Source organism: Hyla sarda, chromosome 1, assembly GCF_029499605.1.
Source record: "Hyla sarda isolate aHylSar1 chromosome 1, aHylSar1.hap1, whole genome shotgun sequence".
In the NCBI taxonomy this organism is placed as follows: Eukaryota; Metazoa; Chordata; class Amphibia; order Anura; family Hylidae; genus Hyla; species Hyla sarda.
Window position 1 is genome coordinate 442,054,832 of NC_079189.1, and position 15,712 is coordinate 442,070,543.

General features: G+C 44.7%; 2 protein-coding genes across 3 annotated transcripts in view; one reads left to right on the plus strand and one right to left on the minus strand.

Annotated features, from left to right (window-relative positions):
* Positions 1 to 3,447, minus strand: part of GOLGA3 (golgin A3) — a 65,151-nt gene extending 61,704 nt beyond the window's left edge. Inside the window, exon 1 of one of the 2 annotated variants that reach the window (XM_056532777.1) lies at positions 3,174 to 3,447. The gene's annotated coding sequence lies outside the window, so the exon portion shown is untranslated. The remainder of the gene's footprint in view (positions 1 to 3,173) is intronic. The other variant, XM_056532785.1, reaches the window with a different exon arrangement.
* A 93-nt stretch (positions 3,448 to 3,540) lies between these two features.
* Positions 3,541 to 15,712, plus strand: part of LOC130283407 (uncharacterized) — a 151,220-nt gene continuing 139,048 nt past the window's right edge. The window contains exon 1 of the mRNA XM_056532854.1: positions 3,541 to 3,645. The gene's annotated coding sequence lies outside the window, so the exon portion shown is untranslated. The remainder of the gene's footprint in view (positions 3,646 to 15,712) is intronic.

A 15,712-nucleotide genomic window follows, 5' to 3' on the forward strand; every position in this document is an offset into this window, starting at 1 on the left:
TGGGTGTGGTATTACAACTTGGCTCCATTCACTTCAATGGAATTGAGCTGCAATACCCCAACCCTGAGAACAGGTATGGGGCAGTTTTATGAAGAAATTAGCTCTGTTTTACAACTATGAATGATCCCTTTAAAAATCAAGCAAATTTTTGTCTTTGCATTTGAATCTTTTCCTCCTCACCTAAGAGCCATATGAGAATATATATTTGTGTGGTGAAATTGAGTAAAATAAACACAATACTTCAACTTTTAGGGTTTCTTTTCACAATGTTTGCCATGCATTAAAACTGGCATGGTACCTTCTCACAATTTATATAGTTTTTGTTTTATTACTTTAATAAAATGAGAACCTTTTTAACATAAAAATGCTTTGTTTGCATCATCATGCTGTGACCCCCCTATAGCTTTTCCATTTTATGTCTACAGAGCCGTGTAAGGGCTTTATTCACACTGATCTGTAGTTTTTATTGGTACCATTTTGAGGTAGATGTGATGCTTTGACCACTTTTTATTTAATAGTAGACATTTTAGCACACAGCAGTACAAATTATATTTATAGTTTCATTTTTTTATTTCCCAAAGCATCACATTCCGCCAGCTTGACTTCTTCCCATAGTGCATCCCGGTGGCATCTCTTCCCCAGGTTAGTGAGGCACATGCACCCGCCAATCATATGATGTAATAGAAAGATCATTCATCAGACCAGGCTGCCTTCTTTTAGAGGTCCGCAATCTAGTTCTGATGCTCACATGCCCATTATAAGCACTATAAAAAGGTGGACAGGGATCAACATAGGTAATCTGACCAGAAAGTGTGATGCATTGTGTCCTGACAGCTTTCTATCATAGACGGCATGAACTTTGCACTTGCTTTTCTGTGGAATCAAATCAGACAGGCTAGTCTTCACTGCTCAGAGGTTTTAGGCTTGAGGCGGATCAAGTTGTTTTAAGTTACAGTGGACATAGTAAGGTATTAGGGATGAGGCAGGTTACTGAAGTATATGACATACAGTGTGGTACAATGGCTAAAGAACAACACATTAGGTATATACAACAGGATAACGGCCTGATTCATGATAATAGGGATTCATTACATGGTAAAGGGAAGACTACATGTAGCATTGGGCTGAAAACATAAGATAAGACAGAGATTTAACATGTAATACAACACAAGAGATATAAGCAAAAGGATTACAGAGGATCTGACATGAAGCATGGTGCTGAATCATGGAAAAAATGTGGCAGATGAGAACAGCAGCATGCGGTATGACAATAAATAAAACACAAAATATAGGTAACATGATGGCATGGTGATAAAGATAAATGGTAGGTCTTTGGGCATACACCAAACTGTGTGCTATCATGGATGTATATGATATGTAGCATAGTGCTGGAGAATAAATAGCAGGCTAGGGGAGAATTGACTTGCAGCAACATGCTCGAGGTGTATAGATATACTAGATATACTAGAGATATACGACAGGGTACAGGGGTGTGATATACTAGAGATATACGACAGGGTACAGGGATGTGATATACTAGAGATATACGACAGGGTACAGGGATGTGATATACGACAGGGTACAGGGATGTGATATACTGGAGATATATGACAGGGTACAGGGATGTGATATACTGGAGATATATGACAGGGTACAGGGATGTGATATACGACAGGGTACAGGGATGTGATATACTGGAGATATATGACAGGGTACAGGGATGTGATATACTGGAGATATATGACAGGGTACAGAGATGTGATATACTGGAGATATATGACAGGGTACAGAGATGTGATATACTGGAGATATATGACAGGGTACAGGGATGTGATATACTGGAGATATATGAGAAATTACAGGGATGTGATATACTGGAGATAGATGACAGGGTACAGGGATGTGATATACTGGAGATATATGACAGGGTACAGGGATGTGATATACTAGAGATATACGACAGGGTACAGGGATGTGATATACTAGAGATATACGACAGGGTACAGGGATGTGATATACTAGAGATATACGACAGGGTACAGGGATGTGATATACGACAGGGTACAGGGATGTGATATACTGGAGATATATGACAGGGTACAGGGATGTGATATACTGGAGATATATGACAGGGTACAGGGATGTGATATACTGGAGATATATGACAGGGTACAGGGATGTGATATACTGGAGATATATGACAGGGTACAGGGATGTGATATACTGGAGATATATGACAGGGTACAGAGATGTGATATACTGGAGATAGATGACAGGGTACAGGGATGTGATATACTGGAGATATATGACAGGGTACAGGGATGTGATATACTGGAGATATATGACAGGGTACAGGGATGTGATATACTGGAGATATATGACAGGGTACAGGGATGTGATATACGACAGGGTACAGGGATGTGATATACTGGAGATATATGACAGGGTACAGGGATGTGATATACTGGAGATATGACAGGGTACAGGGATGTGATATACTGGAGATATATGACAGGGTACAGGGATGTGATATACTGGAGATATATGACAGGGTACAGGGATGTGATATACTGGAGATATATGACAGGGTACAGGGATGTGATATACTGGAGATATATGACAGGGTACAGGGATGTGATATACTGGAGATATATGACAGGGTACAGAGATGTGATATACTGGAGATATATGACAGGGTACAGGGATGTGATATACTGGAGATATATGACAGGGTACAGAGATGTGATATACTGGAGATATATGACAGGGTACAGAGATGTGATATACTGGAGATATATGACAGGGTACAGGGATGTGATATACTGGAGATATATGACAGGGTACAGGGATGTGATATACTGGAGATATATGACAGGGTACAGAGATGTGATATACTGGAGATATATGACAGGGTACAGGGATGTGATATACTGGAGATATATGACAGGGTACAGGGATGTGATATACTGGAGATATATGACAGGGTACAGAGATGTGATATACTGGAGATATATGACAGGGTACAGGGATGTGATATACTGGAGATATATGACAGGGTACATGAGATGTGACATTAAGCCAGGTGGCATGGAAGGCACAGCAGAGATGTGACAGGCAGCAGAGGACATGGCAATGACATGGCAGAGCCATCCCCTATCTGAGGACACACTCACCGGGCATGGTCAGCTGTTGTCCCTCGGCTCCTAGCTCCAGCTTCTCTCCCTCTCGGCCTCTCCCATTAGACGTGGCTCTTGGTGACCGGCCTGGTGTCTATACAGTTTCCATTCCCCTAGGAAACATGAAAACCCGGAACCATAATCCGCTCCCCCGAACCGACACCGTGCAACCCGCACACTACAGACTGGTGCCCCGGAAAGCTCTTTAATACAAGCAATCACACAATAACAATGACCCAACAACAGCCACGTCCTTTTCCAGGTGATATCAGCTGTGTAATGTTTCCGGGAGGAAGACAAAGCGAGTTACACCAAGAACTTCCGGTGCCACCTGAAACAAGGGGAGGTTTTGTGGGTTTAACCTGTTAGCGGCCAGTAGAGAACATACGATGTGTGTACAGTGCGCTGCCACTACTGCGCGCCTCTTCTTCATAACAAACACACAGAATCGCAGCGTTTACCGCATAAAGTGAGTTTATACCAACAAGAAAACTACAAAAGATCTTTGCAGTGCTCTGTGCACACAAAACCCGAACAATAACAGAAGCTATGGTGTTACATGGTGCCCCGCCCCTGAATACAAAGGCCACGCCTCAAACCTCCCCTGCTAACGTTAAACCCCCTGGGGCAGTGTTTCCCAACTAGTGTGCCTCCAGCTGTCCTGGCATGCTACAAGTTATAGTATTGCCTGAAGTCGTTTTCAACAGCTAGAAGCCCACTGGTTGGGAAACCTAGGACCTTGGGTCGGACTATATAAAATCGTCCAGTTCTTAGATAATTCTGTAGCCTTGGGTGCCCTGACTTATGTATTTTGTTCATCTCCATGAGCCTCTGTTCCTGACTTAGGGTACATTCATACATACAGGATCCTGCGCAGATTTGAAGCGCAGGATTTGTAACTGCAGATTAGAAGCTGTGCTCAGTCATTTAGTTTACGTTGAAATCAATAGCAGAAAATCCTGCGCATCAAATCTGCGTACGTGTGAACGTACCCTTATAAGGATTTTAATATTTGGTTGACTTTCTGCACTTTTCCTGAATAGTCTCATGGGCAGGAAAATATTTAACCCCTTAAGGACCAGGCCATTTTACACCTTAAGGACCAGAGCGTTTTTTGCACATCTGACCACTGTCACTTTAAACATTAATAACTCTGGGATGCTTTTAGTTATCATTCTGATTCCGAGATTGTTTTTTCATGACATATTCTACTTTAACATAGTGGTAACATTTTGTGGTAACTTCCATCCTTTCTTGGTGAAAAATCCCAAAATTTGATGAAAAATTTGAAAATTTAGCATTTTTCTAACTTTGAAGCTTTCTGCTTGTAAGGAAAATGCATATTCAAAATAATTTTTTTTAAATTCACATTTCAGCAGCAATTTTCCAATTTTTCACAAAATTTTTCAGGGACCAGTTCAGGTTTGAAGTGGATTTGAAGGGTCTTCATATTAGAAATACCCCATAAAAGACCCCATTATAAAAACTACACCCCCCAAAGTATTCAAAATGACAATCAGTAAGTGTTTTAACCCTTTAGGTGTTTTACAGGAATAGCAGCAAAGTGAAGGAGAAAATTCACAATCTTCATTTTTTTTTTTCGCATGTTCTTGTAAACCCAATGTTTGACTTTTTATAAGGGGTAAAAGGATGTATACTTATATTTGTAGCCCAATTTCTCTCGAGTAAGCACATACCTCATATGTCTATGTAAAGTGTTCGGCGGGCGCAGTAGAGGGCTCAGAAGCGAAGGAGCGACAAGGGGATTTTGGAGAGTACGTTTTTCTGAAATGGTTTTTGGGGGGCATGTTGCATTTAGGAAGCCCCTATGGTGCCAGAACAGCAAAAAAAAAACACATGGCATACCATTTTGGAAACCAGACCCCTTGGGGAACGTAACAAGGAATAAAGTGAGCCTCAATACCCCACAGGTGTTTCACGACTTTTGCATATTTAAATAAATAAAAAAAAAATCACAAAAATTTGTTTCCCCCCACATATAACATTTTTGCTAGGGTTAATAGCAGAAAATACCCCCCAAAATTTGTAACCCCATCTCTTCTGAGTATGGAGGTACCCCATAAGTTGACCTGAAGTGCACTACGGGCGAACTACAATGCTCAGAAGAGGAGGAGCACCATTGAGCTTTTGGAAAGAGAATTCGTTTGGAATGGTAGTCAGGGGCCATGTGCATTTACAAAGCCCCCCCGTAATGCCAGAACAATGGACCCCCCCACATGTGACCCTATTTTGGAAACTACACCCCTCACAGAATTTAATAAGTGGTGCAGTGAGCATTTACACCCCACTGGCGTTTGACAGATCTTTGGAACAGTGGGCTGTGATAATGGAAAATTAAATTTTTCATTTTCACGGATCACTGTTCCAAAAATCTGTCAGACACCTGTGGGGCGTAAATGCTCACTGTACCCCTTATTACATTACATGAGGGGTGTAGTTTCAAAAATGGGGTCACATATGGGAGGGGGGGTCCATTGTTCTGGTACCATGGGGGCTTTGTAAACACAAGTGGCCTTCAATTCCGGACAAATTTTCTCTTCAAAATCCCAATGGCGCTCCTTCTCTTCTGAGTATTGTAGTGGACCCATAGAGCACTTTACATTCACATATGGGGTATGCTCTTACTCAGAAGAAATGGGGTTACAAATTTTGGGGGGCTTTTTTTTTATTTTCCCTTGTGAAAATGAAAAATTTAGGGTGACACCAGCATTTTAGTGAAAAAATTTTTTTTTTTCATTTTCCCATACAACTTTAATGGAAATTTGTCAAACACCTGTGGGGTGTTCAGGCTCACTATACCCCTTGTTACGTTCCGTGAGGGGTGTCATTTCCAAAATGGGATCACATGTGGGTATTTATTTTTTGGGGTTTATGTCAGAACCGCTGTAAAATCAGCCATCCCTGTGCAAATCACCAATTTAGGCCTCAAATGTACATGGTGCGCTCTCACTCCTGAGCCTTGTGCGTCCGCAGAGCATTTTACGCCCACATATGGAGTATTTCCGTACTCAGGAGAAATTGCGTTACAAATTTTGGGGGTCTTTTTTTCCTTTTACCTCCCGTGAAAATAAAAAGTACAGGACAACACCAGCATGTTAGTGTAAAAAAATTTTTTTTTTTACACTAACAGGCTGGTGTAGACCCCAACTTTTCTTTTTCATAAGGGGTAAAAGGAAAAAAAGCCCCCAAAATTTGTAGTGCAATTTCTCCCGAGTACGGAGATGCCCCATATGTGGCACTAAACTGTTTCCTTGAAATACGACAGGGCTCTGAAGTGAGAGAGCGCCATGCGCATTTGAGGACTAAATTAGGGATTGCACAGGGGTGGACATAGGGGTATTCTACGCCAGTGATTCCCAAACAGGGTGCCTCCAGCTGTTGCTAAACTCCCAGCATGCCTGGACAGTCAGTGGCTGTCCGGAAATGCTGTGAGTTGTTGTTTTGCAACAGCTGGAGGCTCTGTTTTGGAAACACTGCCGTACAATACGTTTTTTTTTTATTGGGGGGACAGTGTAAGGGGGTGTATATGTTGTGTTTTACCCTTTATTATGTGTTAGTGTATTGTAGTGTTTTTAGGGTACGTTCACACTGGCGGAGGTTTACAGTGAATTCACCGCTAGGAGTTTGCGCTGAGGCGAAAAATTAGCTCATACTTGAAGCAGAAAACTTACTGTAAACCCGCCAGTGTGAATGTACCCTGTACGTTCACATGGGGGGGGGGCAAACCTCCAGATGTTTCAAAACTACAACTCCCAGCATGTACTGACAGACCGTGCATGCTGGGAGTTGTACTTTTGCAACAGCTGGAGGCACACTGGTTGGAAAACCTTCAGTTAGGTTCTGTTACCTAACTCAGTATTTTCCAACCAGTGTGCCTCCAGCTGTTGCAAAACTTCAACTCCCAGCATGTACTGATCGCCGAAAGGCATGCTGGGAGATGTAGTTATGCAACAGCTGGAGGTACACAACTACAACTCCCAGCATGCAGAGAGACAGCTGTTTGCTGTTTAGGCATGCTGGGAGTTGCAGTTTTGCAACATCTGGAGAGCTATAGTTTAGAGACCACTGCACAGTGGTCTCCAAACTGTGGACCTCCAGATGTTGCAAAACTACAACTCCCAGCATGCCCAGACAGCAAACTGCTGTGTGGGCATGCTGGGAGTTGTAGTTTTGCAAGATCTGGAGGTGCACAGTATAGAGATCACTGTGCAGTAGTCTCAAACTGTAGACCTCCAGCTGTTGCAAAACTGCAACTCCCAACAAGCCTAAACAGCTCTCTGGGCATGCTGGGAGTTGTAGTTTTGCAACATCTGGAGGGTTACAGTTTAGAGACCACTATAGTTGTCTCAGACTGTAGCCCTCCAGATGTTGCTAAGTAACTCACCGGCTTCCGTCGGATCCAGGGAGCTGCGTCGCCGTCCTCTTCTTCCGCCGATCGTCTCCCGCTGCCGCCGCTGATCGTCGCCCGCTGCCATTGCCGATGGGTAAGTGGATCTTCGGCGCCGGTCCCTGTCGGTTTCCCCGTCCTGCCCCGCCTATTGTGGGTGGGCAGAACGGGGAAACCGAAAGTAAACCCCTCCGCCCCCAATCTGCTATTGGTGGTCGCGTCTAGACCACCAATAGCAGAGATAGGAGGGGTGGCACCTCTGCCACCTCATTCCTATCGCTACAGGGGGATCGTGGGTGTCTAGGACTTCCGCAATCCCCTTTATTTTCCGGGTCACTATAGATCCGTATAACCCGGAATAGCCGCAAATGGCAAGTGTGAATTCACTTGCGATTTGCGGCGATTGCCGACATGGGGGGTCTGATGACCCCCCTGGGCATTTGCGCGGGGTGCCTGCTGATAGATATCAGCAGTCACCCCGGCCCGGTCCCCGCCCGGCGCGCAGCGGGGACCGAAATTCCCACGGGCGTACAGGTACGCCCCTGGTCCTTAAGTACCAGGGAGCAAAGGCGTACCTGTACGCCCTTGATAAGGGGTTAAAGCGTACCTGTCATAGTGCAAAAAAAGAAAAAAAGTGATATGTTACTCAGGACCCAATCCTGATCATGTGCATATAATTTTTATGTGTCTCGGTCCTATATATCCAGAGATATAAACATTTATCTGCTGGTGAGTTACTTTTTCATTGTGCTGGCTGGAGGGGGCGTGTCAGTCTGTTTCCTTCACAGTGTGTGTAGGAACATTCCTATACAGGTGGGGGTATGTGCAGAGCATTGCACTGTTGTCTGTAATACAGACAACAGTGCAATGCTCTGCACATACCCCCACCTGTATAGCACTGTTCCTACACACACTGCTATACACATGGGGGGGGGGGGATGTGCAGAGCATTGCACCATTGTCTGTATCTTTAAAGGTGGGGGTATGTGCTGGTATGTGTATCTTTAAAGAAGGGGTGTGACTGCTTAACTTGGGGGTGTGAGCCTGGCTATCTTAGCATCATATTTACCCCACCTCCTCTAAGCCTCATATCCCCTCCTTAAAGGGGTACTACGGCCCTAATACATCTTATCCCCGATCGCGGGGGTCCCGCCGCTGGGGACCCCCGCAATCTGTCATTGGTCACCCACCTTTTTGAACTCTGCAGTGCTGGAGGCTCTGATTGTGTAGCGTGACGTCAGAGTATCATGACGTCACGACTCCGCCCCCCGTGTGACGTCACACCCCGCACCTTCAATGCAAGACTATGGAGTGGGCGTGATGGCCATCATGCCCCCTCCCATAGACTTGCATTGGAGGGGCGGGGGGCGGAGTTGTGACTTCACTATACTCCGGCCCCATGATCGTCACGCTACACGCTCGGAGCCACCAGCGCTGTGGAGAGCTCAAAAAGGTGGGTGCGCAATGACAGACATCAAGAGGTGGGTGCGCGATCAGACATCTTATCCCCTATCCTTTGGATAAGATGTATTAGTGTCGGAGTACCCCTTTAAGCCTGATACCCCCTCAGCTTTATATTCACCCCCAGTACAACCCCCTTAGCTTCATAGTCACCCCTCTCAACCTGATTTACACTCCTCAGCGTCATACTTACACCCCTAAATCACCCCCTAAGCCTCATATTCACCCCCTTCACAGGCCTCATACTTGCGCACACACACCCATGCCTGATTCACACCCCCTCAGCCTCATATTTAGTTGGTGGCCCAGTATGTCAGTCCTATCAGGCGGATTCAGTCCATATCCCTGGGCCCCACACACCTCAGGACTCTTTTACAGTGTAAAGTTATAATTGAGTTAATATAATGCTTTGAGTTATAATAATATGTTCTTGTGCCTTTAACCCCTTAACGACAATGGATGTAAATGTACGTCATGGTGCGGTGGTACTTAACGCACCATGATGTACATTTACGCTTCACCATGACCGTCATGTGCATCAGGTCCAGGCTGCTATCAGCAGCCATGGACCCGCCGGTAATGGCGGACATCCACGATCGCGCGGATGTCCGCCATTAACCACTCAGATGCCGTGATCAATAGAGATCACGACATCTGCGGCAGTACGGTACTTTAAATGGATGACCCCGACATCTGCGGCAGTGCGGTACTTTAAATGGGTGACCCCGTCTTCTGGGGTCTTCTGCTCTGGTCTGAGATCGAACAGACCAGAGCAGAAGATAGCCAATAACACTGATCACTGCTATGTCCTATACATAGCACTGAACAGTATTAGCATTCAAGTGATTGATATAAATAGTCCCCTATGGGGACTATTAAAGAGTAAAAAAAAAAGTTACAAAATTTAAATAAAAAAATAAAAAATGTATTGAAAAATCCCCTCCCCCAATAAAAATGTAAATCACCCGTTTTTTTCCCATTTTAACCCCCCCCCCCCAAAAAAAAAGCATAAAACATAATAATTAATAAACATATTTTGGATCACCACATGCGTAAAAGTCTGAACTATCAAAATATATTGTAAATTATCCCGTAGGGTGAACGGCGTAAACAGCCCCTCATACAGCCCCTTATATGGAAAAATGAGAAAATTATAGGCGGTCAAAATCGGACAATTTCAAACATACTAATTTCAAACATACTAATTTTGTTAATATAGTTTGAGATTTTTTTTAACCTTTTAAGGACGCCGGGCGTATGCATACACCCTGCATCCCGAGTCCTTAAGGACGTGGGGCGTATGCATACGCCCGTGGGAATTCCGGTCCCTGCTGCTAGCCGGTTGGGGACCGGACCAGGATGCCTGCTGAAATCATTCAGCAGGCATCCCGGCACATCGCCGAGGGGGGTCCCCATGTCAGCGATTGCAGAAAATCGCATTTCAGTTCAGACATGCGATTTTCTGCTATTCCGGGCTGATCGGGTCTCTGGTGACCCGATCACCTGGAAAATAGGGATGATCGGAGCTGTCAGTGACAGCCCTGATCATCCTGAGGGATAGGAGCGAGGTCGCAGTGCTGCGATCTCCTCCTATCCCCTGCCATTAGTCAGAACTGATTCTGACCAATGGCAGGGCAGGACAGTGAGTTGCCATGGCAACCCCCCCGTTCTGCCCACCCCTGGATGTCGAGGGGAACGTGGGGAGAAGATGGAGGCCTGTACCTGGAGGAGAAGATGCCTGGGGACCCCGATCGTCGCTGTAAGCTGCAAAGATCCTGGCTCATGTAGGGAAACGACAGTGGGGGGGAATGAAAGTGAAAGTAAAGTGATCTTTACTGTGGCAACCACTAGGAAAGCCAAACTGCAACATTTTCCTTACAAGTTGAGAGCTTCAAAGTTCGAAAAATGCTACATTTTCTAAATTTCCATGAAATTTTGGGATATTTCAACAAAAAAGGATGCAAGTAACGGCGAAAATTTTCCACCAAAATAAAGTAGAATATGTCACGAAAAAACTATCTCAGAATCAGAATATTCGGTAAAAGCGTTTTCAAGTTATTAATTCCTAAAGTGACGGTGGTCAGAATTGCGAAAAAGGTCTCAGTCCTTAAAGGAGTAGTCCGGCGCGCACTTTTTTCATGTTATCCCGTCCGGGCTGCAAAATAAAAGAAAACGCACTTTATCTTACCAGCCAACGAGCCCCGGAGCTCCGTTACAGGTGTTCGGTCCCCGAGCTGTATTCTTCGTACTTCCGGTTAGCCCGGCACGTCACACGGAGCTTCAGCCTATCCCTGGCCGAGGCGGGACATCGCTGCGGCCAGTGATAGGCTGAAGCTCCGTGTGACGTGCCTGGCTAACAGGAAGTAAGAAGAATACAGCCCGGGGACCGAACACCTGTTCCGGAGCTCCGGGAGCTTGTTGGCAGGTAAGATAAAGTGCGTTTTCTTTTATTTTGCAGCCCGGACGGGATAACATGAAAAAAGTGTGCACCGGAGTACTCCTTTAAGGTGAAAAAGGGCTGCGTCCTTAAGGGGTTAAAGCAGTACATTTATAAAAAAAAAAAAAAAAAAAGGCATATAACATGGGTATCATTTTAATCGTATTGACCCACAGAATAAAGAAAATATGTTAATTTTACTGTAAAGTGTACAGCGCGAAAATAAAACCTTCCATAATTTGCTAAATTGTGGATTTCTTTTCAATTTTCCCACATAAATAATATTTTTTTGGTTGCGCCATACATTTTATGGTAAAATAAGTGATGTCATTACAGAGTAAAATTGGTGACGCAAAAAACAAGCCCTCATATGGGTCTGTGGATGGAAATATAAAAGAGTTATGATTTTTAGAAGGCGAGGAGGAAAAAACGAAAATGCAAAAATAAAATTGGCCTGGTCCTTAAGGGGTAAATACTGTTGCTAAGTGTTATGTTACCAAGGAAGGTGTAAGGTGAACAGGTGGCTTGTTGGTGACCAATGGAACATCTCTAAATTGCTCCCATATATACCAGGGAGGAGCTAGTGCTAGTCAGTTCTGCTGAGGTACAGTGGAGTGAAGACCTGAGAAGTTGTCTAGTGTTCCTGAGGGAGGCCAAGGCCTAGTCACTAGTGTTGAGCGGCATAGGCCATATTCGAATTCGCGAATATTCGCGAATATATGGACGAATATTCGTCATATATTCGCGAATATTCACATATTCGTTATCTCCTCGTTTTATTTTCGCATATGCGAAAATCACGTATGCGAAAATTCAACATATGTGAAAATTTGCATGTACAAAATTAGCATACGCGAAAATTTGCATATGCGAAAATTAGCATATGCAAATTTTCGCACGCCAGTCTCACACAGTAGTATTAGAGCCTTCTTTACACCACACAAGCTGGAAGCAGAGAGGGATGATCACTGTGATGTGTACTGTGAAAAAAAAAAAAAAAAAAAGAATATTCGTCATTACGAATATATAGCGCTATATTCGCGAAATTCGCGAATTCGCGAATATGCGATATTCGCGAATAATATTCGAATTGCGAATATTCGCGAGCAACACTACTAGTCACGCAGCTACTACCAGTTGACCCCTGCAAGTGAAAGTCAAAGCTTGGTAGTAAGCACAAATACAGGGGACAAGTCTAGTCAAGATAATCAAGTCTGTCAAATTACTAAATTCAGCGTGGGATGCACAAGCCAGTCCAAGTCCACTACAAGTCCCAGCAAGCCGACAAGCTTCCTAAAGTTCATCGTGCATCTCTTTGGGCCTGAACTGAGTTGTAAAGAATTGTCTGGCTCAGGAACGAGCCTTTGTTCTGTAACCTTGCATTAGAGTGATTATTTGCCCCGCGCCTGGCCCAGGAATCATCGGCTATACCTCGGATGGTGTAGAGGATAACCACGCCTTGGTGTCATGAACAAAAAAGGGTTAACACCATCTGCCCTAAGGGTTAATACCATCTGCCCTTCCAACACCCTCACCACATTTACACTCCCACATTTTTTTTTCTGGCTTCCTTTTTGCACTGCGCACTGATCATACAAATTAATTCATAGAGGAGATAGAGAGGACTATGCGGCCACCAAACAATTCTCTCTGCTCAGGCAGAGTGCCAGAAAGTTATACAGACTTGTAATTTACTTCTATTTTAAAATCTTAAAGGGACAGTCCAGTGAAAAACAACTTATCCACAGGATAGGGGATATATGTCTCACGAGGTGGGTCCAAGTGGTTGAACCTTGGGACCCCCCTGTGATCTCCTAAACTGGTCCCAGCTCTCCAAGAGTTGAAGGGAGCGCCAAAGAGACCCAAGTGCTGAACTCTGCATATCTTGCGCTTCCATAGGAAAGAATGGAGCATGTGCCATCTGCAGTACGTGCTCCTCTCAGAGAGCCAGGTCCCGTTCAGGAGATCATGGGGTCTCTGTGGTGGGACCCCCCCACGATCAGACAGTTATCCCCGATCCCGTGGTTGTTTTTCACCAGACTACCCCTTTAAACCTTTCAGTACAGCTGCTGTATGCTCCAGAGAAAGTTGTTTAGTTATTTCCCACCTGACCACAGTGCTCCCTGCTGACACCTCTGTCCAAAACTGTTTGGAGCAGAAGAGGTATGCTATGGGGATTTGCTTGCGTTCTGGACAGTTTCTAACACAGACAGAGGTGTCAGCAGAGAGCACTGTGGTCAGATGGGAAAGAACTACACAACTTCCTCTGGAGCATACAGTAGCTGATAAGTACTGTAAGAATTAAGATTATTAAATAGAAATAATTTACAAATCTGTATAACTATCTCTATAACTATTTGTAATAACAAAACGTATTTAACTAAAAGAACTTAATTATTCATGGAGCAAAGTTGAAAAAAAAAACAAGCAAATTGGCAAATTTTTTCTGGATTTTGTTTCTACGCAGTGCACGTTATTGTAAAAATTGCACTTTATCTTTATTCTGTCGGTCAATACTATTCCAACAATATCCAAGTAATATGGGTTTTATTTCATTTTACCACTTTTAATTATTTTATATTTTTTTAAGTTTTTTAATAAAATAAATATTCTTATGAGTTACTGTCATTATAAAAAAAAAAAAAACTATTGAAATGTTGCCTAAACATGTCAAAACTTTTAATTGCATCTGGCCGGCAACACACCACTCACTCCCTTGGCCAGCAGTTCTGATTATTTCTCAGTACAAGTCTCTATGCAATTAGTCAAATTAGTACCAATGAAAACGCACCCCCAAACACAGTTCTGTTGATAAAGTACCCTCATATGCAGCCTTTTACTGCATATGGAGCTATGAAAAAAGCCATAGGTGCCCTCACCGTGATTACCCCTTGTTACGCTATGCGCTCTGGCCACACACGCTGGTCCCCTTACCTTCTGCTGCCGACGGGGCTGGGACTTACCTTCTGCTGCCACCTTCAGAGGTGCAGTTAGGCAGAACGAAAAATTCAATTTTTTCGTGGTGAAGTCCAATGCTCATGGGCAGGGGTTCAGTGCGGTAACGCACAGTGCAGTCCAATTTCTCTCTGTTTACTGAAGAGATAAAGAGCGGCTTGACGAGACGGGTTACTGGAATACTGAACCTATTAACAAAAGAGGCCAAGATAAAGTTTCCTGCAGAACCAGAGTCCAAGAAGACCACTGCTGAGAAGGAGGAGTTGGCGGAAGGAGAAATCCGCACAGGTACGGTCAGACGTGGAGATGCAGAATTCACACCAAGTGTCGTTTCACCCTTGTGGACTAGGTGCGTGCGTTTCTCCTGATGCGGAGGGCGGATAGGACAGTCTATTAGGAAATGTTCGGTACTAGCACAGTACAGGCACAAATTCTCGTTTCGGCGGCGAGTCCTCTCTTGTAGGGTCAGGCGAGACCGATCCACTTGCATAGCCTCCTCGGTGGAAGGCACAGGAACAGATTGCAAAGGATGCTGGAAGAGAGGAGCCGGGGAGAAAAACCGCCTGGTGCGAACAAGATCCTTTTCCTGACAAAGTTCCTGGCGTCTTTCCGAGAAACGCATGTCGATGGGGGTGGCCAAATGGTTTAGTTCAGACAGATTAGCAGGAATTTCTCGTTCGGCCAGGACATCTTGATGTTACTGGATAAGCCTTTCCTGAAGGTTGCGCAGAGGGCCTCATTATTCCAGGATAGCTCTGAGGCAAGGGTACGGAACTGGATGGCGTATTCACCCACAGAAGAACTCCCTTGGACGAGGCTCAGCAAAGCAGTCTCGGCTGAGGAAGCCAGGGCTGGCTCCTCAAAAACACTACGTACTTCTGAGAAGAAGGACTGGATAGTAGCGGTGGCGGGATCGTTGTGGTCCCAAAGCGGTGTGGCCCATGACAAGGCCTTTCCAGACAGGAGACTGACCACGAAAGCCACCTTAGACCGTTCGGTAGGAAATTGGTCCGACATCATCTCCAGGTGTAGGGAACACTGGGACAGGAATCCACGGCACTGTTTAGAATCCCCATCAAACTTGTCCGGCAGAGACAGGCGGAAGCTGGGAGCAGCCACTCGGAGGAGATGCAGGAGCTGGCGGAGGAGATGGTTGCTGTAGTTGAGGCAGAGGCTGTTGCAGCATAACGGTCAGTTGAGTCAGCTGCTGTCCTTGTTGCACGATCTGCTGTGATTGCTGGGCAACCACGGTGGTTAGGTCAGCGACACTAGGCA